The sequence below is a fragment of the Ctenopharyngodon idella genome, chromosome 13, assembly GCF_019924925.1.
Source record: "Ctenopharyngodon idella isolate HZGC_01 chromosome 13, HZGC01, whole genome shotgun sequence".
Taxonomy (NCBI): Eukaryota; Metazoa; Chordata; class Actinopteri; order Cypriniformes; family Xenocyprididae; genus Ctenopharyngodon; species Ctenopharyngodon idella.
In genome coordinates, this window is record NC_067232.1 from 23,038,538 (window position 1) to 23,065,624 (window position 27,087).

Consider the following 27,087-nt stretch of genomic DNA (forward strand, 5'->3'; position numbering starts at 1 on the left):
CAGATAAAATGTTAATGAAAGGTAGCCTAACATTTTATAGCCTAACAAAATTGCCTTATTATTTTTGCTCAGAATTGTACAGCTCTGTATGGAAGCTTGTTTCCATTAAAATAAAAGGGTAATTGCAAGTTTATATCTTACAATTCTGACATTTTTTTTCTCAGAATTGCAAGTTTATATCTCGCTTTTTTTATATATTCTGACTTTTTTTACTTGCAATTACAAGTTTATATCTTGCAATTCTGACTTTATGACTGTTTCTCTCAGAATTGTAAGATATAAACTCACAATTGAGAGAAAAAAGCCAGATTTGAAAGATATAATCTTGCAATTCTGAGAAAAAAGCCAGAATTGTTAAATATAAACTCGCAATTGCGAGAAAAAAAGCCAGAATTGTAAGATATAAACTCGCAATTCTGAAAAAAAGTCAGAATTGTGAAATATAAACTCGCAACTGCGAGAAAAAAAGCCAGAATTGTAAGATATAAACTCACAATTCTGAGAAAAAAAAGTCAGAATTGTGAAATATAAACTCGCAGTTGCATGAAATAAGTCAGAATTGTAAGATAAAACTCACAACTGCTAGAAAGAAAAAAAAAGTCAGAATTGTAAGATATAAACTCGCAATTACTTTTTTTTTCTGTGGTGGAAATAACCTTCCATAGCTCTGAAAAATATACAACATGATGTTTTGAGTAATATATTCTTATTTACCACATAAATTATAAAGAATCAGAAATAAACCTTAAAATGTCAAGCAAATGAGCTGATCTCAGTACTGCGATATCAGGATCTATATTCTTTTTGTGCTTAGGTTCAGAAGGGAGATACTGAGTCACCAAATAAACCGTAAGTCCCCAAATAAGTCCTCTCAAATCAATACTGACACACAGCTTCAGTATTCTGCACTAATCTGGCAGCAATTCACAAAGTGGCCTGTAGTGGCTGGTGAACATCAAGCACATTCTCACTGGCTGGTCTCCCAGCTGTGCTGTCCTGGTTTTGTTCACCTCTCCATGCTGCTGCCTCAATGACAAGCAATGTGATGCTCAGTTAAACCCGACTCACTTTCTCACAATACCCCACCGAGAGGTTCAGACAGGTTAAAGTTCACACATTCAGGACAGACTTCTGTTTTAGGCATCTGACCTAAATGAAAAGGAGGTCATACTCAAAGGTCATCCAGTTTATCGCTGTGACTATCATTAGGTTCCGATAACAGTTTTTCAATAATGCTGATACTGGTCGAATGCAAAATACATTTGCCATCAAAAACAGCTTTTTGAAGGGATAATTCACTCAAAAATTAAAATTCTGTCATTATTTATTGACCCTCATGTCGTTCCAAACCTAAAAGACCTTTGTTCATCACACACATAGATTTATTTTAATGAAACCTGAGAGATTTCTGTTCCTCCAAATGAAAGTGCATACCACTAAAATTTGATGCTTCAAAAAGTTTTAAAAAAGTCATTATAAAAGAAACCCACATGAACCGAGTGGTTTAGTCCAAGCATTTTGAACAGACACGATCCCTTTATATGATGAACAGATATCACCTCACCTTTTGTGGAGTTTTGTTTATTAGCTGTCACTACCAAAATGAGAAAAAAAGCCTTGCATTTATCTGCCCAATGTGATCATGACACTGATAAATAGCTGTAGTGCAACACTAAACTGTTAGCTGACTGTAGAGAAAATTAAATGTCTCAAAATATTTATGTAATCCATAAGGTATACTCCTATTTCTTTCTATGGACAACAGGAAATCCATACTGCTCTATTAGGACATATAATAAGTGCACAACAATCCCAAAAAATGTCGATGGATGTAAAATAAACTACTCATACAGTCAGATTACTCAAATTGTCCTATTCAGATAAATAATATTTTATAGCTTCATAAACTCACTTTTCAGACTTTTTTTTTTTTTTGCAGGTTTTAGGTTGCACCCAGGCCACAAATCTTCTTGTTTCTTGAGCAGCAAATCAGCATATGCGAATGATTTCTGAAAGGTCATGTGACACTGAAGACTGGAGTAATGGCTGCTGGAAATTCAGCTTTGCCATCACATGAATAAATTACATTTTAAAATATGGTATTAATTACATAAAATAATATGTGATTTGACATTTAAAAAATCTGTTTTAAGTTGTAATAATATTTCACAATATTATGTTTTTTACTTTATTTTGATCAATTAAATGCAGCCTTGGTGAGCATAAGAGACGTTTTCGAAACTTTTTTAATATATCAAACCCCACTAATTATCATTACTGGTCATTGAATTATATACTACTACTGCTATATATGTTTTCTTGTGAATTTGAGTATTAATGAGAGACTGTTTGTCTCTTATAGAAATCCACACACATTACTGATTCCTCCATTAACAGAGCAGCAGCATCAGATCTGTTCCTAAAAATAAGTTAAGAAGACGACAGAGCACCCAAACAGCATGAGGGAAAAAAAAAAATTATATATATATATATATATATATATATATATATATATATATATATATATATATAACCATGCATTTAAATCAAGAGTATTCAGTGGAAATCTGTCTGCCCCCATCACAGCTTTATATGACAGCTCATCTCAGCCATGAATGCTGTGATTCAGAAAGTCTCCTGGAAATGTCAGGGAAGTTTTTGGACAAGGTGGTTGTAGTGACATAAATCAAGAGTTATGTGGTGGGAGGAGAGGTTTAGTGTTTGTGTTGTTGAGGAGAGGGGTAATAAAATTACTGTGGGGCTTGAACTGAGCCCCAGAGCTCACAGGCGGAGCTGCGAAAACATCAGCACCCAAAGAGACCATTCCTCATCTGCTGGCCCCAGTGAAGGGGTGGGAAGACAGAGCCAGAGGGTGGACGCCATACCACAGAGAGAGGAAAAACAACTATTTCTCTTCTTTTTCCAACTGTCTGCACTTATGGTAAAATGTTAATAGCGGCAGCATTCATAGAGGCAATTTATGGTACACCCCTACTTTCTTTTCATTTTGGAATTGGAAAAAACACAAGAGTCAGCTGATGGAGTGGGCTGAAGAGGGAACAGCACCACAGGCGATCTGGCAGAGTCATTCACTAAACTCCATCCACATGGAGCTAACTCCATTTCCCACAATTACAATAAGTGCAAAATTTCACACACACACACATAAATTCTTTACATGACGATGCTGATTTTACGGGCTATGAGGAACCTTTGGGAGATGGATCCTATGAACTACAAGGTCCTGAATTTGCTGCTTTTTAGGACTAAAGATAGTGGTGTATAGAGTGCCACAGGGATGATGTCATTTTGTAGACCAGTCCAGAATCTAGCATCACCCTGGTTCCTTCGACAAAAACCCAATAGGACTTTTACATTGGCTTTGGGGTAATTGCAGAAAATAAGCTCTGTGACAAGGTTTATGATCCTTGCATGTACAACTCAGAACATCCCTAGAAACCAAATAGCAACACCATAACAACACCCTAGAAACAACCCAAAACACCATAGCAACCACATAACAACACCCTAGAAACAACTCAGCCAGAACACCATAACTACTATATTACTCTAGATCAGGGGTGGGGAATGTTGATCCTGGAGGGCCATTGTCCTGCAGAGTTTAGCGCCAACCCAAAAAACACTCACCTGCCTGTAACTTTAGTAATCCTGAATACCTTGATTAGCTTCAGGTGTGTTTAATTAGGGTTGGAGCTAAACTCTGCAGGACAATGGCCCTCCAGGATCAATGTTCCCCACCCCTGCTCTAGATGATCTTTACAAATAAACTTTTATGAATTTTGATACCTAAATGCAAACCACAGAAGCAAAAAGCTAAAGGAACTACACCACAGTCGCATGACTTCTGACATCTCAAGTTTGAATTTGAATAGTTTGCAAGAGAGTGAGTATAAAGATGAGTTCATCATTGTGATGGCCCTATACGTTGTAGAATAAAACGTGAAAATATCTTGGGCTAGTGTTAACCACAGACTTTATTTCAGGAATTTCAGGACCCAAATACCCATTCAGAAAACCCACTGATTTCAGGACGATTCAAAAATTCAAAAACTCGTTTCCAGATTTTAGGAGCATTCTATTGCAAAGTACCGTTAAGCGGATTCGTAAACACCTCTGATTGGCTATTGTGTTCACACGCTCATCAGATATGTCTGTGATCGGCTACAATGATCAACGCTTCAAAAAAATGTAAATAGACATCAGTGACACTCTTTACTGAGCGCTTACACAGATACACACAGAAGCATTTGAAAGCAGGTGTCTATCAGCTGATAAGTCAAGATTTTAAGTTTTGATTGTGTGCCAATTCAGGACTTCCCAGATAAGTCTTCTTTCTACACAGTGCATCAGTGCAAAGCCAATGGAATGTCAGAAAAATGTGTACTTCATTTAACGTGACCTCTGCATTCAGTTCTGCTCGTTACTCTTAAACACTGCAATCCTGCCAAATGTTTGCTCCATCGGTCAACACATTCCAAGCTGACTACTGGCCCTGTTATGGATGCTGCTGGCTCAATGTGTAAGCTGTCTGGACAAAGTGGCCGTAATGGACAGCACTGAAACATTATTGTGTCTGCTGGACCATCTCATGACACTCTGACCTCATCTCATTACCTTCACGTATACTTCACAGATACCTCTCAACGTGGGAACAGCAGAGAGGTTAACAAGGCCATTCAGAGAGGTCAACAACCTTGCTACAGTCACTCAGGGCTTTTGGAGATTAAGTGTGAACAGTAGTAGTTTCACAGCGCTCCACATAGCTGCGACAACTAGACTCGGGTCTCTAACGCAGACGCTAATAAGTCTGTCTGTCCACCATGTGAGATGGGGGTGGTTAAGGACACAAAATGAGGGCTGTTTAAATTGCTGTGCTATGCAGTGTGGACATAATCCCCTCAAAACGGGGCAATCTAAGCCCATACGGCTCTTTAGACATGCCTGAGAGACTGCCGTCATGGTTCAGCATGACTGGACTGAGCATAAGCCCTCTGGTTTATGTAGCATGCTGTGCCAAAGATAGAGATGCATTATTTCTGCAATTTTTTAACCAGAGGATTCCAATTCATCCATCAATTACATCTGACAAATTACACTAAAGATTGATTTCAAGATTATCTTACATAGCCGGTACAAACCTTCAGAGAGGAGGCATCAATATAGGATTTCATCATCTCTATAATGGAATTCCTATCTAAAAAAAAAGGCTGTCATCTTCCCTTTTGCTTAATAGGTAGGAAAACTTCAACACCCATAATGCACTGGCCATGTTGCCGTCCAAGGCCACTCCCACCAGTCTGTTATGTATATGCCTACCAGAATCAAATACCGCCTTGCTTTAGTAGGAAATACTTCTTAGCAAACTTTTAGTTATAATGGTGTCGACTTATTGTCTCCGGGTTCAAGAATTCAAAGAGTAAGTGTTTAGCGGGAGTGAGTTTTCAAACTAGATTACCACAAACAATGTTTACAGCCAAACAAAGGAGAAAAACTGAAAGAAACTGACTTTTTGTCAGTTCTGTCCGAAGCAAAACAGAAGGTAAGAAAGCTGTTGCCATAGTGTTCGACTATAGAAAATCGACTAAATTACACTTTAAAATGGTTACATTTTACTTAAATTTTACACAAAAGTATGACAATAAATTTCAGTTTAGGAACTGAAATCATGTTCATTATAGGGATATACTGAAAAAAAAAAAAAAAAAAAAAAACGTATTACTTTATGAATTAATAGAGGACATAAAAATTAGCATCACATCTCTGATCCACCCATCAAATCAGTTTTACTATGGTTATATTAATTAACTCTATTGAGCAGATGTATTACAGAGACTTATATACAAAATACATTTTACTAACATGAATGAATGACTACAGGTGTGATTAATGTTGAATGCTAACTAAATGTGTCCCATTACGTACATATAGCCTCATCCCCTCCCTGTTGGATTGGTCTTGTGCGAGGTGGGTGTTGACCACACACATACAAGAGAGGAATTAAAGGGTTAGTCTGTATAAACATTGATGACATACTGGTTAAACAGCTTTAGTGCCTCCAAACACAAATCTCTGCCCCTCTTCACTGTTTAAACAGGATTGCAAACTTTGCATTCCTCTACCATATTCCGCTCTTGAACTAATGTTTACACACCTAATTACAGATCAGAGGTTAAAATGCAGGCAAGGTCAACAGTTGTAAAGCAGGAAACTCTGGCATGTCACACAGTCTGCTTGTTTGTAGTCAGTGGGAGATGCACCGGACAAGCCAGGAGCACAGCAGAAAGAGGTGAGAGTCAGAGCGTGCCTCAGGCAGAGCGAGCCCGCTTGTCTCTTATAATAACTCACATCACTATGGGACGCACCGTGCAGTGAAAACAGTTGCGATCCGAGGACCCCTGTGTTGCATCAGCTTGGAGACTTAGATGGAGAGAAAGCGCTGCATGCTTTACATCTCTCGCAGGCCAAAGATCATAAATCAGGGGACGTACAAAAAGGACAGTGTTTTCATAATGTTTCTCTCTCAGTGTGGGGGTGTACAGATTTGCAGAGCCCTTTGACAGGGCAGATTCCTGACTAATAGAAAGCAGCCCAAGCACATGATGCTGCACTACTTCAGTGAGCCCTTGGTGCACCGTATATCAGTATCCAAAATATTATTCTCTATAACTGGGATTTATTATTAACAATCCCATTAATTTTTCCTGCTATGGTATCCACCTTATTTTTAACATAAGAGTGATTAGAAGTATATGGACTTGCTACTGCTATTAGATACACAGACACACTTCTATGAGCGTGTAAGATATGCTGCTGCTGCATGAATAGACACATGAATCCCATTGCAGATCTAGGCAGGTGGAGTGGGGGAGGTGGAGGGTTTCAGAGGAACTGAATGATGCAATGATAGTGCATTGCAAGACCAGCGTACACACTGTAAACCCAAATAAGTTGGGCAAACTAAAAAAAAAATAAAAAAAATTGAGGTAATCAGTTACATCATATTTTTTGAGTTATGATGTTCCCAATTTTAAGTATGCAAAACTGTCAAATTTTGAGTTTTGTAGTACTCATGCATTTTAATTGCTCCTAACTTGAAGTACTGAGTTACCTAACTCATACATTTTGATAGCAATTAACAAAAGATTTAGTTAACTTTTTTTTTATTTTGAGTTCTTGCAAATCACATGAGTTATTTACTTCACTGTAAACCCTAATAAGAAAATTCAGAAAATGCCAACTTGCTAATTTTCTAACATGTTAACAATAGCACAGTATAGCACTTACTGAATAAGTACAGCAAACCTGCTCTGAAACCAAGCAGCATGCACCACTTGTCACCATGATGGTAACTCTCCAAAAACCCACATTAACAGAAACTCTTCTAAATTAGCATAAAACATTAATCACTACTAAGTCTCCCTTACCATTAATCTTGCACAAAAAAAAACATTATATAACACTTAATTTTAGCATTTACTCACCTTTTCGAGTGCCATGGGCAAAGCATGCTGGGAAATAGAAATCCCAGCCCAGTTTCAGTTAAACTTAAGTTCGTCTAAATTAAAAGAAATGAGTTCATACAACTCAAAACAATGAAACAGTTCAGTTTACTTGAAATACATCAGTGCTGTGAACTCTAAAGAAAAAGTTATACTTATAACAGTTAATTTAACTGAACTAATTTGTTCAGTTTAAGTTTGTCCTACTTTGAGCGTTAGGGTTTACAGTGCAGCAAACTGACTATTTAAATGTGGAGCAAGCAATCTCATTGGCTGCAGGAGCAGCAGAGGCCAATCAGCTTGTGCCATGCGGTAATATTGTGACTGCTTGCAGACTGCATGTAAAGGACCTCTCTCAGCCTGCGCCCTCATGACTGAACTACATATTTTAACCAGGTGATAAATCCCCCAAAATAGTGTTGTGTCATTTCAATGAATTAAGTCATTGGGTCTCATTCGCAAATAATTGCATGGGTTATTCTTATTTATACATGCGGGTGAACTTCTCACAGAAAATTCTGCCTAATTCACAGCAATGCGTATGAACATGAATTTGTTCTAAAACTTGTTCTAATGAATTTGGATTATCTAAATAAGCGATCATGTTGTTTCTAATTTGCATAAAATACACCTAAACCAGTTATATATATATATTTCTGCACAACCTTTCTTTTTTTTGCCTTTCGTAATCACTCTCAGCAAACATTGCGCACGAGCAGCAAGATCCTTGAAGCAATGGTGTTTATTCTTAAAACCAGTTCAAACACAAAAACAGATTGTATAGTTTTAAGCAGACAGAGATTATAGACCTCCCATTAACCAGTTCATTAGCCATATTTGATTAAATATATATGTATAAAATGTCATCTTAACACGTTTAAGACCACACAGAGTATGCGATTTTTGTGTATGTGTGGTTTTGCTTGTTTCTACAATTGAATTTTTTGTAAATTTAGAATAAATTTTAGTATGAAAGTTATAGGACAATCATGAATTGTTTATGAAAATGTTTATACACAGATTTCACTAACAAATATGTGGATTACAAATGTAAATTAGCAATATTATAAATTATATATAGCCATTCCAATTGAAAGGGTTAAAATACAAAAAGTAAACCTATCAGCTATTGTATCTGCCACAAAAAGCTACTGATTATAGGATCAATATTGGCCCTAAAATTGCAGTGCATCCCTTTCTTTCATCACGCAAATGGCCAAAGTACGCTACATCACACTGGACACATCACTGGGAATCACATCTTGCTGCTCAAAAGACCTCCACAGGAAGTGAAGGGGGCATCTCTGTGGGAGGAGCTTACAGACTGTCACTATCATTGTGCTGACTTCACTCTCTGAGGAAATGAAGCTCGGGTTTGCTTGTCCTCAACATCACAGCGGCCGGCACTATGCTGACATCTTGACTATGGATTTAGCAGAATAATGCCTCCTTGCAGCTCTCATTATCACAACCCACTCAATCACTGCATTTGATTCATTTATTCTGTGTAAATTAATCTGTATGAACAGCGTTTCTGCCTGAACTAAAATTGGTCAGTGCTCTCTGTGATGGATTGAAAATGAGAGATCCAATCAACAGAGAGGCCTATCGACCAGAGCAATGCAGATAGAAACTGTTCCAATTTGTAAATCCATAAAGAAACTTTATCCATGTGACATATTAGTAGAAATTGAAAGACGAAACCAAGAAAACAGAGCTACATACATTGACTTTCTCTCAGGAATATTAATGGATGGCTCCTCCCCCAACATGATACAGATCAACTGCTTCCTTACACACACACAGACCCATAAATAAACACTTACACTTATGCATATCTCAGCAAATCAGTCTGCAAGCGGGCAGTCTTAAGAACACTAGATCTACTGTCAGGACTCCAATCACGTAAAAATACAATTTTTCATTGAAAATATAGACAGTAAAGTCTTGGTGAATTTAATAAATGGCTATGTTAGAGCAACTAAATCAAAGATTTATGGTATTCTCTGAGCCAGCACTGAATTTTTCACACACACTAAACATATCAGAGATAACCTCGTAAATTTGGTGCTAGCGTGTTGGTTTATTGACGTGCACTTCCAATCAAGACAAAAACGGCAGGCAAGGTTATAGAGCAATGCCTGCCAAAGCCATCCAACATCCTATGAAATTACAACCTCTATCTCCATTGATACAGTATGATGCCAAATTCATTAAAACAGGAGCTTTGTTCATTTTATCAGTTTCTATATTTGTCAAATCAAACACCATACTGGGAGTTAAACTGAAAAGACCTTCAAGTGCTTGATTCAATGATGCTATCAATGCAGTTGGTTAAAAGTTTTATGAGCTACATGGAATGTATGTCATTTGACCTAGTGATCAGTGAGCGCTCACCTCATAGTTCCACACACTGTCAGCAACAGCTGGGCATTCATGGTGTAACCAGCCTTCCAGCACATTGACTTGCCTCTCTTCACACCATAAACACTCTGACAGCTCATGTGAGTGATTCCTCTCAGCTTGACTCATAAGAGCAGCCTGTTTATATTAAATTGCCTGCACTTTTGAAATTAGAAAACTACATGCAATACAACTACAGAAATGTACTGCATGCAAAACTGTTTTCTCTTGGGAAGAAAACAATTTTGGCAGAGAGATTAAGGAAATCTCAAATACTGACAATTTATACTTCATCTTTTCTGTAGGGAAGTGTATATATTATCCAAAAATAACTTTTAAATTGACCTTTGAAGCTATATATTCTACTTAAAAGCCTTTAACTTCAAGGCCCGAAATTAAATACAGCTGCCAAGATAGTTTGTCAAATTTCAGACATATTGCTATACAGTGTATCAAGTGTAAGATATACATGATGAACGTAAATAAATAAATGGTCTCCCATAGAACATCCAGTGTGCATTTTCATACAAATATATGGCACAGTGAGTAGCTGAAAGGATATAAAATTATGTTAAATATTTAGGATGGAACTGGGTGGGTGAAACGGTTATAACTTTTTCCCCCACCCACTTCCATCCTAAATATTTCCAGTGGGATGCCTGAAAGCAGCTGGGTATGGCGGACCGTGTACGGTGCCGGGATTCAGAGTGTCAGTATGTAGGTATTGCCAATTGAGCAGTTAAAGGGTTAGTTCACCCAAAAATATGTCATAATATATGTCAAAAATAATGTCATTCATTACTCACCCTCACGTCGTTCCACACCTTGAAGACCTTCGTTCATCTTCGGAACACAAATTAAGATATTTTTGATGAAATCCGATGGCTCAGTAAGGCCTGCATTGACAGCAATGTCACCTAACCTCTCAACATCCAGAAAGGTACTCAAAACATATTTAAAACAGTTCATGTGAGTACAGTGGTTCTACCTTAAAGGGCGGGGGTGTAATGCTATTTCATGCATTCTGACTTATTTACACTGTTGAAGAGTCGGATTCTCATGCTAAACATGGCCAAAGTTTCAAAACACAAGTTGGACGTATGACGGAGTATTTCTGTGCCAAATTACTACTTCCGGTTTCGGTACAGGTTTCGGAGAGTTTTTTTCTAGTATGGCCCTTTATCACGTAACAAAGGGCGGAATTCCTTGTATAGGCACTTCTCCCTGATAAGCGTGCACACACACATCACCCAGAACAAGAGCAAGAGCACATCAACGCATTTCGTTGGGGATACGGAAGCCGAGAGATTTTTCAACAATGGCTGTGTCCCAATTCAGGGGCTGCAGCCTTTAAAGGCTGCATACATCATTGGTCTCATTTAAGAAAAATAACTGTTAGATTGCAACATAAGAAAGAAATTACAGTATTTTACACCTCACAATGAATATCAGTCAATTTTATTACGGTTACTTTTCTTAAATATGACATCCTTAATGAAGTATTCAGCCTTCAAATGCAACTTCCAGAGGACGCAGCCTCCGAAATGAGACGCAGCTCCTGTCACCAAAGGAGTGCGTTTTTGGTTGTGAGGGAAAGATGACCTTTTTCAGCTTCCCAAAGAACCCAGCGTTAAGGGAACAGAGGATGAAGTTTTTTTTTCCAGGGCAGCAACGGAGTTGTACATGTATGTTTGTTTGTTCCCGGGATTTCGGTGATGAGTAGCTACTTTGTAAACAAGTCCCAGTTCGGAGCTGGATTTGCAGATTGCGGGTGGTGAGTAAAGCTGCATCAGATGTTTGTGTTTTGTTGGCAATCGGCGCGCAAGTGCATAAAATGTAAACAACACGAAAGTTTTTGTTCCCTTTGTATTTATAATGATGTCGCAGCTAGCAGACATCGCAGAAGCTGCACACGCTCTTTAGCCCCGCCCACGGCACTGATGGCAGACACACCTCCAGGATCTCGGCTTTTTCCGGAAAGACTTGGTTTAGTGTATCTATCTTTTATAAATATGACAAAACTAAAGACTTTTCGGAGATATGAAGGATGCATTGTTACTCTATATGTACTCAAGTTTAACATGAGATTGGCAGAAACTGTGTGTGATACCCCCCCTTTAATATTATAAAGTGACGAGAATACTTTTTGTGCGCCAAACAAATAAAATAATGACTTTTCAACAATATCTAGTGATGGCCGATTTCAAAACACTGCTTCAAAGCTTTACGAATCTTTTGTTTCGAATCAGTGATTCGGATCGTGTATCAAACTGCTGAAATCATGTGACTTTGGCGCTCCGAACCACTGATTTGAAACGAAAGATTTGTAAAGCTTCGAAGCTTCATGAAGCAGTGTTTTGAAATCGCCCATCACTAGATACTGTTGAAAAGTCGTTATTTTGTTTTTTTGGCGCACAAGAAGTATTCTCGTCGCTTCATAACATTAAGGATGAACCACTGTAGTCACATGAACTGTTTTAAATATGTTTTGAGTACCTTTCTGGATCTTGAGAAGTTCGGTGACATTGCTGGCAATGCAGGCCTCACTCTCAATTTCATCAAAAATATCTTAATTTATGTTCCGAAGATGAACGTAGGTCTTACGAGTGTAGAACGACATGAGGGTGAGTAATAAATGACATAAATTTCTCCAAATCGTAACGGTGCATGAATGCAGCATGTATTCTGTTTCACATACTGCAACTTTAAGTTAAAGCCCTCAAAAATACAGATAAACTGCTAAATATGAATCATAATAAGACTGAAAGTCCAGAGAGAGGCTTTGCTGACAGGGTGAAGAATGTCTTTATAACAGCAGAATCGTATCGAGTCTCATATTTAATCTTCCACTGATAGGCGGTGAGGGGGAGGGGGGGTGTAGGTTCCTAGAGTCTTACATTAAGGGACTTTGTGTTTTCAGTTAATAAAATCTCAGAGAACATCTACTCAATGTTGATAGAAGAAACAGAACTTCTTTGCTGAGTGTGTTGAACACAACAGGTATGTCGGTCAGAGTTAAGCCTGATTCTTCTAAAGAAGAGGAAAAATGTGACTGTTTAGGCACTTCAGTGTCTCCCAACATGACAATCCTTGGATCGTTACATCAAAATCTTTGAGTGTTTTATGCCTTGTCTTCACTTTTAAGTTGTTCCAATGATTTGAAAAATGGAATGTTTTACTGATTTACAATTTGACTAAGAATAAAAACATTGCTTTACAATGAACACAACATGTACCATAACTCTTGTCATACAGCACATAAAACAAAGGCTGTTTTAAACAACAACAGCTGGCTGTGAGAAGTGGTTACTAGCATACTGAAGCAACATTACAGTAAGTGGGTGAATGTCACAAAACGTTCTAGAATATCACGGAGAATCTAACAAATCTAATTGAAAATAATTGGAAAATGTTACAGATAAAGACCCTTAACACTAACAAAACCTTTGAAAGCAAACTGTTTTGTGAAAAACATAACCCATAACATTAAGGGTAATTAACAAGTTGCAATTATCACACAGTACATAACACTAGTCAAAGGTGAGATCTGAACCTACTGAGAATAAACTAAAGGGATTTGTGAGAATGTGTTAAATACAAAAGCTATTCAGACAATGTGTCTCCAGGAGGGACGCTCCATATGCTGTAATTACAAAAGACACTGGGATGCCATAATTACTTTTGCTGGGATAAATTGGTGTCTGCCTACATTTAACATAATTATGACCTTTGTAAGATAAAGCACTCGGTCACTTTACTCTCACAGCCAAACAAACAACAAAAACAACGTGCATAAGCACAAATGAAGGTGAACTGACATGAACTTTATAATCTATAGTAAGAGGACAAATCAATGCAACATTTTACACTTTGAAGGAAACTGAAAAAGTCAATAATAAAGTTTAACTTTTAATCTTACTATAGTACAATTTTAACCTTTTTTTCTTTATGCATCTAGTGAGATGTGGTACCATAAACAGGTATAGTATCTTTTTAAATCTGCAATCATAACAAGTGACAAAAATAGTAGTTTAAATTAATAGATTATATCTGAACAACAGATTCCCATTATAATTCAATGCCAAATAAAATATTACCAAATAAAACAGCAATAATGCAATAGTCACTTGCCACAGTTAAATCACTAAGTAGGCTACTACGGATTAATGAAACTACAATAAGATACAAATATAGTGATATTTAGTTATAAGCAATGCATGTTAAAACAAAACTTTAAAAATAGACAAAGCATCTGAAACGCTGTGGGCTCAAACTTTTCAAAACAGATTTAAGTCACTCACCGTTGACTACGTGAAGAGCGCTTGAGCAAAACCGTCCGAAGAATCAACGTTTCTGAAGAAACAACGTCCTGGTATTTTCAATGCTTCCAAAGGCTGGTGAAGTTCACGCAGATCTGAGCCGTCGTTTCTCTACTCCTCTCTGAAGTAATACAAACTCCCGTTGCTGAAGGTTAATACAAGGAGCCACTGCATATCTCTGCGTCCATCCTCCTGGAAGTGACTGCTGCAAACTGCCTTGAATCCCGCTGCTGAGTCGCGCTTCTCCCTGCCCCCCTCGCTCCGCACTGGACCGCCGCTGGCAGGAGCGCGAGAGTGAGCATGCCTCACATTCGGTCCCGACCGCTGATTTGGAGCGACAATCTGTAAGGCTATGGGAGAGTGGCCACGTGCGGGAGCTCGCGACGGACGACACGTTCAAGTTCACGAAGCAACTTGAACTGTATTGTAATTAGTGGTGAATGTCGAACCAACCGTAAACAGGCACTGCAGAGTGTGTTTTGGACACATTTAAAGGGTTAGTTCACCCAAAAATGAAAATTCTGTCATTTATTACTCACGCTCATGGCGTTCCAGACCCGTAAGACCTTCGTTAATCTTCGGAACGCAAACTGAGATATTTTTGTTTAAATCCGATGGCTCCGTGAGGCCTGCATTCACAGCAATGACATTTCCTCTCTCAAGATCCATAAAGGTACTAAAAACATATTTAAATCAGTTCATGTGAGTACAGTGGTTCAATATTAATATTATAAAGCGACGAGAATATTTTTGGTGCGCCAAAAAAACAAACAAAATAACGAATTATTTAGTGATGGCCGATTTCAAAACACTGCTTCAGGAAGCTTCGGAGCGTAATGAATCAGCGTGTCGAATCAGCGGTTCGGAGCGCCAAAGTCACGTGATTTCAGCAGTTTGGCGGTTTGACACACGATCCGAATCATGATTCGACACGCTGATTCATTACGTTCCGAATCTTCCTGAAGCAGTGTTTTGAAATCGGCCATCACTGAATAAGTCGTTAATTAGTTTTTTTTTTTTTTTTTTTTTTTGGCGCACCAAAAATAATCTCGTCGCTTTATAATATTAATATTGAACCACTGTACTCACATGAACTGATTTAAATATGTTTTTAGTACCTTCATGGATCTTGAGAGAGGAAATGTCATTGCAGAATTTTAATTTTTGGGTGAACTAACCCTTTAATGCTGACGTTAAAATATGTCGAGTCGACTATAATCATTTCGTAGGCTTTATAAAAATATGAGTCATAAACTAATAATGTAGAGGGAGCACCCGGTATCCACTTTGTCAGAATTGTTTTATCTTTATAACTATAAGGTTTTGGCAAGGTCATATAGTATGGCAGCATGCACATTTATCTTTTTGTAATCAAGAATTTAAAGGGTTAGTTCACCCAAAAATTAAAATTCTGTCATTAATTACTCACCCTCATGTCGTTCCACACCCGTAAGACCTTCGTTCATCTTCGGAACACAAATTAAGATATTTTTTTGATGAAATCAGAGAGGTATATGACTCGTCCATAGAGAGGAATATAATCACCACTTTCAATGTCCAGAAAGGTACTAAAGACATTGTTAAAACAGTCGACGTGACTACAGTGGTTAAACTTTAATGTTATGAAGCGACGAGAATACTTTTTGTGCGCAAAAACAAAACAAAAATAATGACTTTATTCAACAATATCTTCTCTTCTGTGTCATTCTCATATGTTGTTTATGTCCAGCGCTTCCGTGTACTACGTCAGAAAGCCAAGTCATTATTGGCCGGCTCCTGTGTCAGCATCACACGCATGCATCGTGCTGTTCACGTGAGCAGCTTTGGCCAATACTAAGTCGGGATTTGGACGTAAGCCTTCACTGTGCTTACTGCTTCAACTGTGTAAGAATAATGACAGGGAAGAAAAGAGATTGTTGAATAAAGTTGTTATTTTTGTTTTGTTCTTGGCGCACAAAAAGTATTCTCGTCGCTTCATAAAATTAAGGTTGAACCACTGCAATCACTTCGACTGTTTTTTTTTTTTTGTTTTTTGCTTAATCTGTTTATTAAACTTTTGCAATAATAGCAGAATAAAGATACAGGAGAATAGAAACAAATATAGTTCCCAGCCCTCCCCAAAACAAAAGTAAATTACAACTTACAAAAAAAATAAATAAATAAATAAAAGACAGTACATAATTGCAGTATATGTCAATTATGTATAAAATTAATGGTAGATCATTAAAATAAGTAAAAAATAATTGCAGATGTAGTGTACACATATACATCAACAAACAAAAATTATGAACATACAATACACATACAATACTCTTATGATCAAATTCAATCCACGATTAAGACATCTTAAGACTTAGATTGACTCTCTATAGAAGAAGCACTCACATATTCAGAAAAAAAAACGAATAAATGGGTTCCATATCATAGAAAAAGTATCAGTATTACCATTTATTGTGTACCTAATTTTTTCCAAATGAATGAAGCTCATTACATCTCGCATCCAGTTGTCAAAAGTTGGAGGAAAATTTTGTTTCCATAGCAGGAGAATGCACCGTCTTCACTTCGACTGTTTTAACGATGTCTTTAGCACCTTTCTGGACCTTGAAAGTGTTGATTATATTGCTGTCTATGGACGAGTCATACCTCTCGGATTTCATCAAAAATATCTTAATTTGTTTTCTGAAGATGAACGAAGGTCTTACGGGTGTGGAACAACATGAGGGTAAGTAATTAATGACAGAAATGTAATATTTGGGTGAACTAACCCTTTAAGGTATGTGTCTTGATTAAATACAAATCCACGCTGAAGAATATTTACTGGACTACAAAGTGTGACAACTAGCACCAGACTTCCCTTTACAACAAGACACATAACCATCTTCCCACATGTTGCTTATCGATTTCTGTAACAGTCTAAAAGTCTGTAAAAGTCCTCTGGCCAGGAAGGGTCTTTGAAATATGATTCGTTATTGTTTGAGGTAAAGGACTAAATAGAGGGTGAGACACAAAGAGCAAAGGAGTGGTATTTTTTTTATATCATCAAGGTACAACATGTTCAGTAACTCTGCTCAGGGCAAAACATAGATTTTGTTTAGGAGAATGACAGGGGAGGGAGGAAATTGTTAAATAAAGTCGTTATTTTTGTTTTGTTTTTGCATACAAAAGGTATTCTTGTCACTTCATAACATTAAGGTTGAACCACTGTATTCACATAGACTATTTTAACAATGTCTTTACTACTTTTCTGGACCTTAAATGTGGTAATTACGTTGCTTTCTATGGGATATATAAAAAAAAAAAAAAACTCATCAAATTTTCATCAAAAATATCTTCATTTGTGTTCTGAAGATGAACAATGGTCTTACGGGTTTGGAACGACATGAGGGTGAGTAATTAATGACAGAAATTTCATTTTTGGGTGAACTAACCCTTTAATTTTGACTAGCCAACACTTCATTGTGTGAGTTGTTGAGTCTAATTTTTCAGTCACTGTAGATGTTTTCTTTGTTTTCCCCATAACTTCATCTGGCCAAATTGTTAAGTGGTGTAATGATGCACTGTGAAGGGAGTGTGAGAGCAGATGGGGATCAATGTACATTTATCTCTGATGCATTTCACTGCATGCATTCTGTGGATTCTCATATTTATTATTTATAATAATTTATTTTTTATTTATTATTTATTCAAAAGCAGCCACATTGAAGTAATGCACAATATATCAAGATTGACTCTTATAACTGCCCCAAATATGAAAAAAGTTATTTACTGTTTGCAGTTTCATAAGATGTAACTGCAGTTCTGGTTTAAAGCCAACAAAAATAAAGGCTCTTAGTTCATATGAGTTCATTAAACTAAAATGTCATGGGGCTCAATTAGACATTCAGTTTCAGAGCAACATAGCAAGCCTAAAGGGATGCATTTGCATAATTCAAAACCTGTTAAATCAGCGGAGCGCACTGCAGCATAAACAATCTCACATGTGCTGTACACTCTTACTGTACGACCTCTCATACAAAGCTCATCTCTTTGTCCAATAGCTTCCCCATAACTGTGTAGACAAAAGACAAAACTAGGCCAATAACAGTCTATTTTTTCCCCTCTGCATGTTTAAAGCTCTGTTAATTGTTGTGCTGTCCTTTTATTATTTAAGACTTGTTTGCTAAATATGAGTAACAAAGTCACACATTTTCACACATTAACAATTCCTGAATAATTGAAATAAGCTATAATTACAGTAAATATTCTGGCTTTTTTAGACATGAGAAATCATTATTTGTACATTATTTTTTAACTGAAGCTGCTTTTTGTCCCCTTACACTTGGGAAAATCGCATTGGATCTGGGCTGTTGAAAGAGGATGACCATCACTGTGAATTATTATTATACCCTGTAGACTCTGCAGAACTCTGTCACACACATTATACAGCAGCAAAAGTGCTTTGAGATAATTGTCCACTGTAGTCTCCACATTGAAGATTATTTAAATCAGTTTCAAGCCTTTCAATATGTGTTACAGACAATAACATGGCAGACACAACACTGTCTGGACATCATAGGACATACCTTACTCCTCACACTAACATATTATGTAATAGTCAGTTGAAAATTAATTTTCCATCGCAGAAAGTTTGAGAAACTCTTCTGCAATCCATTTTTAGTCTTAGAAAGTAACAAAAAGTGTAAATGTAATCTGTGGACTCGTTGCAAATAGAAAACGGCAGCCGGGGCATCTCATTTTTCCATCCATTTTCTCAGTCATTACAATATTAAAGACAAAGATGGATAGAGAGAAAGAGGGAGAGCAAGAGATAATGAGCTGCTTACCTTGTTTCCTGGCTTCAGTTAACTTATCAAAGTCTTTCAGGTTCAAAGTTTGATACATAAAGATGGGTATATTTTGCATTTATGATGTAGCTGGGGAAAAAATTTGTGATCAGTCAAAGTCAAAAAATGTAATTTGTGACCCTGGACCACAAAACCAGTCATTAAGGGGTCAATTTTTTTTGAAACTGAGATTTATACATCATCTGAAAGCTTAATAAATAAGCTTTCCATTGATTGTTAGGATAGGACAATATTTGGCCGAGATACAAGTATTTGAACATCTGGAATCTGAGGGTGCAAAAAAATCAAAATATTGAGAAAATCACCTTTAAAGTTGTCCAGATGAAGTCCTTAGCAATGTATATTACTTACAAAAATACATTTTTGATATATTTACGGTAGGAAATTTACAAAATATCTTCATGGAACATGATCTTTACTTAATATCCTAATGATTTTTGGCATAAAAGAAAAATCGATAATTTTGACCCATTGCTACAAATATACCCGTGCGACTGGTTTTGTGGTCCAGGTAGTGTTGTAGTACTCAAGACCGGTCTTAAGACCATTTTTTGAAGGTCTCGGTCTTGTCTTGGTCTCGGCCACATTTGGTCTTGGTCTTGTCTTGGTCTCAGACTTAAAGGACTCGGGATTTTATTTCAAGACCGGTCAAGACCACAACTGCGGGGATATCGCTAAATTGCCGTTGCATTGTCTGATTTCTTTGTTAACATCATTAATTTGATTGGATGTAAAACTTCCTGCTTCAAATGCAATCAATAACTTATTTCTAATTTCATTTAGCCTGTTTTGTTACTTTTGCACTGGGTCAGAAATCAACAAGGGATTATGTCAAAAATGTCACCAAAATTAATACAAATGCCCAAATGGTATGATTGCAAAAAAGTACTTGTATAAGATTTTGATATTTATATTATAACATATGATATAATTAAGCAATATCACAAGAAAGAGGGCTGTTTTCACAAATATGAGCACAATTGCAAATGTGATATTGATTTTTTACAAATGTTCAATAAACAAAATTTTAGTTTTAAAACATTAATCTTAACATTATTTATGCATTTGTAATTGTACCAATTCAGATGCAACTTGCCACCTCAGACGCCACCTCTGCAGTGTAAAGATTAATTTTGTTGTAAGTGATTTCATTTGATTGGTAACAGCTCTATATAGTGTCTTATTAATCTAATTGTAATTTTTGAATAAAAATAAGACATTTCTCAGGCAGTAAATGTGGATCTTTCAGATGAATTTGAGGAGCGCTAGTCTGGTCTTGGTCTTGCCTTGGTCTCGACACACACTGGTCTTGGTCTCGACTTGGTCTCGGTTTAGGTGGTCTTGACTACAACACTAGGTCCAGGGTCACATTTTATTAAAACAGAATACTAAAAACTAGCATTGATAGAATGGCAAATTTAATTTTAAAATGGCATAAAATCAACATTTTAAAGGGACAAAACACATCTTGATCAATTTCTAGTGCAAATTCATCTGTCCCTTGGCTATATGGTTAATACTAATAGAATATTTAGTCCAGTTTTTATGCCATGTGTTTATTCCCTGCTAGGAGTATCTTGGTCTTGTGAAGTTTTGGACCAGTATGATAATTTTCATGTAAAATATAATGCATCATTTACTTCTTGTCCCAAGTTGCTCATGACAGATGGATAATTATGTGAATAAAAATGAACACATACACACACACTTTCATACACACACAGTCATTTTCTCAGAAACATCACTCCACCCTTAAATGAAAGAGCAGAAACAAAACAAATGTAAACAAAGTGGCCATCATAATCAATCACATACAATAATGTGAATAGACCGTAATCAGATTTGATTGATAAAGACAGGATCTTTAGTCATTTTGTTGGAGAGAGCTTACAGAAATCCCTTAAGGTTTCTGAGGATGAAAAGCATTGCCACATTTTATAATGCCTGCCATTTTTTCTGGTCAATTGCCCATTTCACAAATGCTTCAATAATGAACCAGAACAAAGAACGCCATCATGACTTTCGTCAAACAAGTACCAGGAATAAACAGAATCATGCTTGTACTAATTTATAATTTATTACAGATTTTCCAGATGGAAAATCTCAGTAATTCTTTGCAGACTGAGGTACATAAGAGACACAAAATTTAATTATGGAGAATAAAGCTAAATCGATCTATACGTGAGAAGAGTGCAAGCACCAATGGCAGTATACTGTACATATCCAAGCGAGATCATAATTACTCTATCAAGTGACTTCAAAGAAAATCCAAGCATAATGAGTGCAGAATAACACTAGAGTCTGTGCCGGACTTTAATTACTTCAGCTCCTCTGGAGAACTCTTACCAATAGCCTACATTCTTGCCATTCCTGTGATTGTACATGGCCACAAAATAGGATTATACATTTATTTAAATGGATGGTTTCCCAGTAGGGTTTGCTTCAGTCGGGCACTGCAGAGCAACTTGACAGTGAGCAGTTTTAGTCAAAGTAGACTAGTTCAGAGTCGCTCATTGTGAAGCAAAGCCATTGTGTGGCTAAATTAAGCACCCTTTCAATTCAAAGACCCAGTCTGTAACCCTCACCCAAGCCCCAACGACCCACTGAGTAGCACCACAAAAGTGTCTTTGCTTACAGAGGAGCTTTGTGTGTATAGTTAAGAGTATCTGGCCCTTTTCATGGTATGGTGAACTACTTGATTATGCCATTGCTGTCCAATTGCCTTCATTTGAGACACCCAAAGATGGACAAGTGGAGCCTCAGATCAGCAGTGAAAGAATTTCAGACACTAAGGCTCCATTTCTACTTTGTTTCACTACTTTGCGGAGTTGTAGATGTGGAATGAGTGCAGTGTTAAGCAGCTGAATCCTGCTTTGTTTAGGTGCCAAAGCTGTAAGCGCAGTGTTCCATTACTGTCAATGGTGTGCGCCGCAGCGTCCTGGATCTGTGTGTTTGTGCAGTTAAAACAGGATGTGGCATAGTGGATCTAAATGGGCTTTTTTTAATGTGAGAAAACATTTGTGTGTGCACATGTGTGTGTGTCACCATTATATAAGTGCTCACTGCTGTCCTGAGGGGGGTGGAAACCAAGAGCTGCAAATCGCTGTATGAAACGTCTGTTAAACAGGACTTTTTCGGCACTGACTGATTTTAAGGGAAATTCTGCAGGAATAGATTTAAAGATGATAAAAATAGGTGGAGCAAGGATGTTTGTCCCCACAGATTTTTGAGCCAAGTGGATTGTAGGTGCCTTGTTTTGTCTAAAAATAAATTTGGTCACAATTTCATATATGTACAGTGCCTTGTGAAAGTATTCATACCCCTTTCTTTTTTTTCTGCTAAACTGTTTTAAATTACTTTTTTTTTTCAATCTACACTCCATAGCCAAAATTATGGAAGCTTGTTTCTGCCACTGAATAAAAAATAAAAAAGGTAAGCGCAACTTTTTATCTCACAATTCTGACTATTTTTCTAGCAATTTACTCTTTTTCTAGAGTTTACATCTCGCAAATTGTCAGAATTCAGTCAGAATTGCATGATATAAAGTCACAAGTTGCGAGTTACAAATTCAGAATTGTGAGTTATAAAGTCAGAATTGTAAGATATAAACTTGTAATTCTGAGGGAAACAATTCAGTCTTTTTTTCCCCTCAGAACTGGACTTTATAACTCGAAAATGCGAGTTTATATCTTACAATTCTGACTTGCGAGATATAAATTCGCAATTGCGAGAAAAAAAGTCAGAATTGTGACAGTGAGTTTATATCTCGCTATTCTGACTTTATTTCTCGCAATTGTATTTATAACTCGCAATTCTGACTATTTCTCACAATTGTGAGTTTATAAAGCTTAATTGTGAGTTTATAACTCACAATTCTGACTTTATTTCTCGTAATTGTGTTTATATCTTGCAATTCTGACTATTTCTCACAATTGTGAGTTTATAACACATAATTGTGTTTATAATTCGTAATTCTGTCTTTATTTCTCGCAATTGTAAGTTTATATCTCGCAATTCTGAGAAAAGAAGAATTGCGAGATGTGAACTCGCAATTGTGAGAAAAAAGTGAGAATTGTGAGATAAAAAATTAGTGCAAATTTATTAAAACGGAAAAAACTGAAATAATTACAATGCATAAGTATTCATACCCTTAACGCAGCAGTTAGCTGAAGCACCTTTAGAGTCTCAAGTCTTTTTGGGTATGATGTGAGTGCTTTGTACTTCTGCATTTGAGAATATTATGCCATTCTTCTCTGCAGATCCTCTCAAGCTCTGTCAGGTTAGATGGAAACCGTCGGTGGACAGCCGTTTTCAGGTTTCTCTAGAGATGTTAGATTGGGTTCAAGTCTGGGTTCTGGCTGGGCCACTCAATTACATTTTTGCTGCGCTGCTCACACTGAATTAAAGCCACAGTGCATTGTGCTTGGTCAAAATACGCCTGAGTTAACATGAAACATAACAAATTTCACCATAAAATCATATAAGTGAAGTGTTCCGTATTTCACAGTCAACATATGACATTCAGACCTGTTAAAAAAAATGTTAAAAAAAAATACACAAAAACACATCATTGTTAGGAGATTTTGCCCAAATTTCTAAGGCCTGTTTAAATGATTAAAACTAGAGGTATATCTTAACTTTAAGATTACTTTTATCATATAAACCACACATATACTACAGCATGTTATATGCATATATAGTTTGTGTATGAGGGGAACACGCTCTCGTCCCAGCAGAGTATGCTGCCCATGATAAATCAAATCACGTTACAGACAGTGGTCATTGGAGAACACCTGAAAAATGTGGCACAATGGACAATACTGGTCTGTATTTACAGTACACAAGAGGTTCAGCTGTTTGTGACAAACACTGCCATTATGAAAGCACAATGGACGTGTGTTGCTTCTGCACTGCCTCCACTCAGTCCCTGCTTCTAAAAAACAACCCCACAACACGATGCTGCCTCCACCATGCTTTACCGTTGGGATGGTATTATGCAGGGTGGTGCCTGGTTTCCTCCAGACATGATGCACTCATTTTTCATTCAAGCTGCTGGTCAAGGACAGGTTGTCTTAGTACTATATAGGAATTTTCTCTGTGGGATTGGACCACTACAATTTCTTCAGCTTCGGTTATATCAGATTATCTCAAAACAGTACACTTAGCGACTGCAGACTGCAGCAAGTGAATCAACTAAATCATCTTCAATTCTAAAAACACCTCAAAGCAGATGAGGAAATATAATAGGTTAGACAGTGGCAAAACGGTCTCATTGTCTTTCTTGAGATGCTGATAGAAGGATTCTCAGTGGAACCTGCAGGAAATTGGCAGGGCATATAATGAAGAAGCATATAAAGGGGAGATAAAGATATGGCGCAGTGGGAAGGCTAGTTTATGTTCGTCTACAGTGAAGGTGATAGGATCTAAATTGAGGAAGTGGGGCACAAAGAGTCGTCTCTGTGATGTTATTGAAATCCATGGGGCAGACAGAGATAAAACTGAGCTTTATCAAAGAATGAGGCACAATCTATCTGCATCTCACATAACACTGCCACTACACAAAACACACGCACACACTTTTCCTGCTTGTGTTGTACTTAATAGAGTAGGTGTCAGCATTAGCCATGATAACATTAAGCTAGCACCCCCCCAAACAAATGCAAGGGCATACTGGCACCGACAGCTGTTAAGTGAGTGTAAACACACACTTTCAATTGTTTGTGTGACTATGGTGACATTTTGAACCTGCCACAGGGAAAACTCAAGCCATTTCAAACATTGTTATCATCATTTATTTTCTGTCGATGGATTTAGAATGGCATGATGTGGGCTGAAGAGAAACAGGTGATGCGTGAGTGTTTGTTGTCATAATATTACCATAATAAGAGGTGTTATATAATGCCACTTTTACAAGATGTAAAATAAGTCTCTGATGTCCCCAGAGTGTGTATGTGAAGTTTTAGCTCAAAATACCCCACAGATCATTTTTTATAGCATGTCAAATTTGTCACTACCAGCCGTTTGTTAGTCCTTAAACAGAGAATTCTTTAAAAGACAATATCTCCCTTTGCATTGAACTTTGAGCGTCCTAACTTTACAGACGCTGTTTATGCTCAAACAGCAAATTACACACTATCTAAAGTTAAAAAAGTGAAATCATAATCAACCACCCCTTTAACACTTCAAATCAGAGCGTTTGCGTTACTCTTATTAAGGCCCAGATGGAATCTGCAGACTTTCTTTGCATGTTATAAGCTGATTTTAAGGTGTAATCTATTAAATTCTACAGATTTAAACATGGTAAAATGTGATGAAATATTTATTTAGAAATTTAAAAGAGAATGTGTAGGAAATCAGTTGCCAAGGACCAGTGTTGGGGGTAACGCATTACAAGTAACTCGAGTTACGTAATCAGATTACTTTTAACAAGTAACGCATTACATTTAAAAATATCTGAGTTACTTTTTCAAATAAGTAACGCAAGTTACATTTATTGACTGAAACACCTCTTCTGTCCCCATGTCGAAAGAAATCGGGAGTAAGTGCAGAGGTGTTGTGTGGCTGTGTGAACATGATGGTTATTGTAGTTCTAGACTAAATGTGAACATGCATTTACTCATCTCACTTGCACGAGAACAGATATTCACCAAGTGGAATAAAAACAGTGAAATGCAAACTCAGAATATTAATAAAACCTGGATTAATTAGATATGTTAAATTACACAGATATACTTTATGTATTTAATCTCACTTTATTAACCAATGTCTTTGCTGCTAACCTTCGATGATTCAATTCAACCATGCCAATAAGCAAAAATGACTTTAGATAAACATCACATTTGTATTCCTTTTTTTTTTTCTGAAGTAGGAGTGTTAACTTTCTTCTCCTGCGTTCTATTCTTCTGCAATCCAGAATGGCAGCACAGCTGAATGGTTTGTTTGAGCTGTTCCCTATATGAATTTGCATTTCCTTCAGCCTGAGGCTTATTCATTTCACTTTTGGAGTGAAAGGGCTTTTACATTTGCCAAAAATAGAACTTTTTTGCTGTTGTTATTAAAAAAAAAAAAAGCAAGCCCAGCCCAGGTGAGAAAAATTATGCAAAAGTAAGGTAAATCATTATTTCCATAAAAAGTAACTAAGTAACGCAATATTGTAATGCATTACTTTTAAAAGTAACTTTCCCAAACACTGCCAAGAACATCAAACATAGTTTAGTGGTCAGTGTGTAAACGATAACGTAATGTAAGTTAGTCGTAAAGGCAAAATATTTGTCAGGATCCTGTGATCTGTGTAATGTCTTTTATTTTTTAATTTGTCATTCATGTGTTCATGTTCATTTGTAGTTCTGTCCATGGTCTTTGTAGTTCTTTTGCTCTTTGTAATTAGTTCCAGGTGTTCCTTGTTATCATTGTTTCAGTTAGCTATTTAACCATGGCTGCGCATACTCGCATACTGCGCATTGTCGCATACTCTCTTCAGTAGGTACTTATTTTGAATAAGTAATTCTTTTTATTTAATGTATCTTATCTATAATCTTCCACTATGACAATAATAGTCTAAAATGTACAAAAACAATCGGCCTTGTAACAAGATGAACATAGACGAACTAGAGTACTATTACCAGTAATACTGAATTTGCTGAGGTAATTTACACTTTTTTTTAATTTTCTCACCTCATACTTGAAAATTATGACTGGAATGAGCAGCTTACTGCCTCACAGTGCTAGTGTTGAGTACACATCGGTTGTACACTTATTATTGCAGCATCTTGTATGATTTCAGATTGTATGATTATGAGACAAATGAAAGCCGTTTCAGTTAGCAGGATGAGAGCTCTGATTTACAGACTGATTGACTTGGATGACGATATGAGTGATATGAATCTCTCTCTCTTTCACATACAAATAAAGAGGATGGGATGGGGAATTTCAGTGGATTTTTCCTCTTTTGCTCATTTGGCAGGATTACAGAAAGCTTTGCTTAAATTACATGGGTGGATT

General features: G+C 36.8%; 1 protein-coding gene across 1 annotated transcript in view; it reads right to left on the bottom strand.

Annotated features, from left to right (window-relative positions):
• The window catches only part of lzts2a (leucine zipper, putative tumor suppressor 2a), a 76,026-nt gene extending 61,398 nt beyond the window's left edge, over window positions 1-14,628 (bottom strand). The window contains exon 1 of the mRNA XM_051917187.1: window positions 14,225-14,628. The gene's annotated coding sequence lies outside the window, so the exon portion shown is untranslated. The remainder of the gene's footprint in view (window positions 1-14,224) is intronic.
• Between the last annotated feature and the right edge of the window lie 12,459 nt (window positions 14,629-27,087).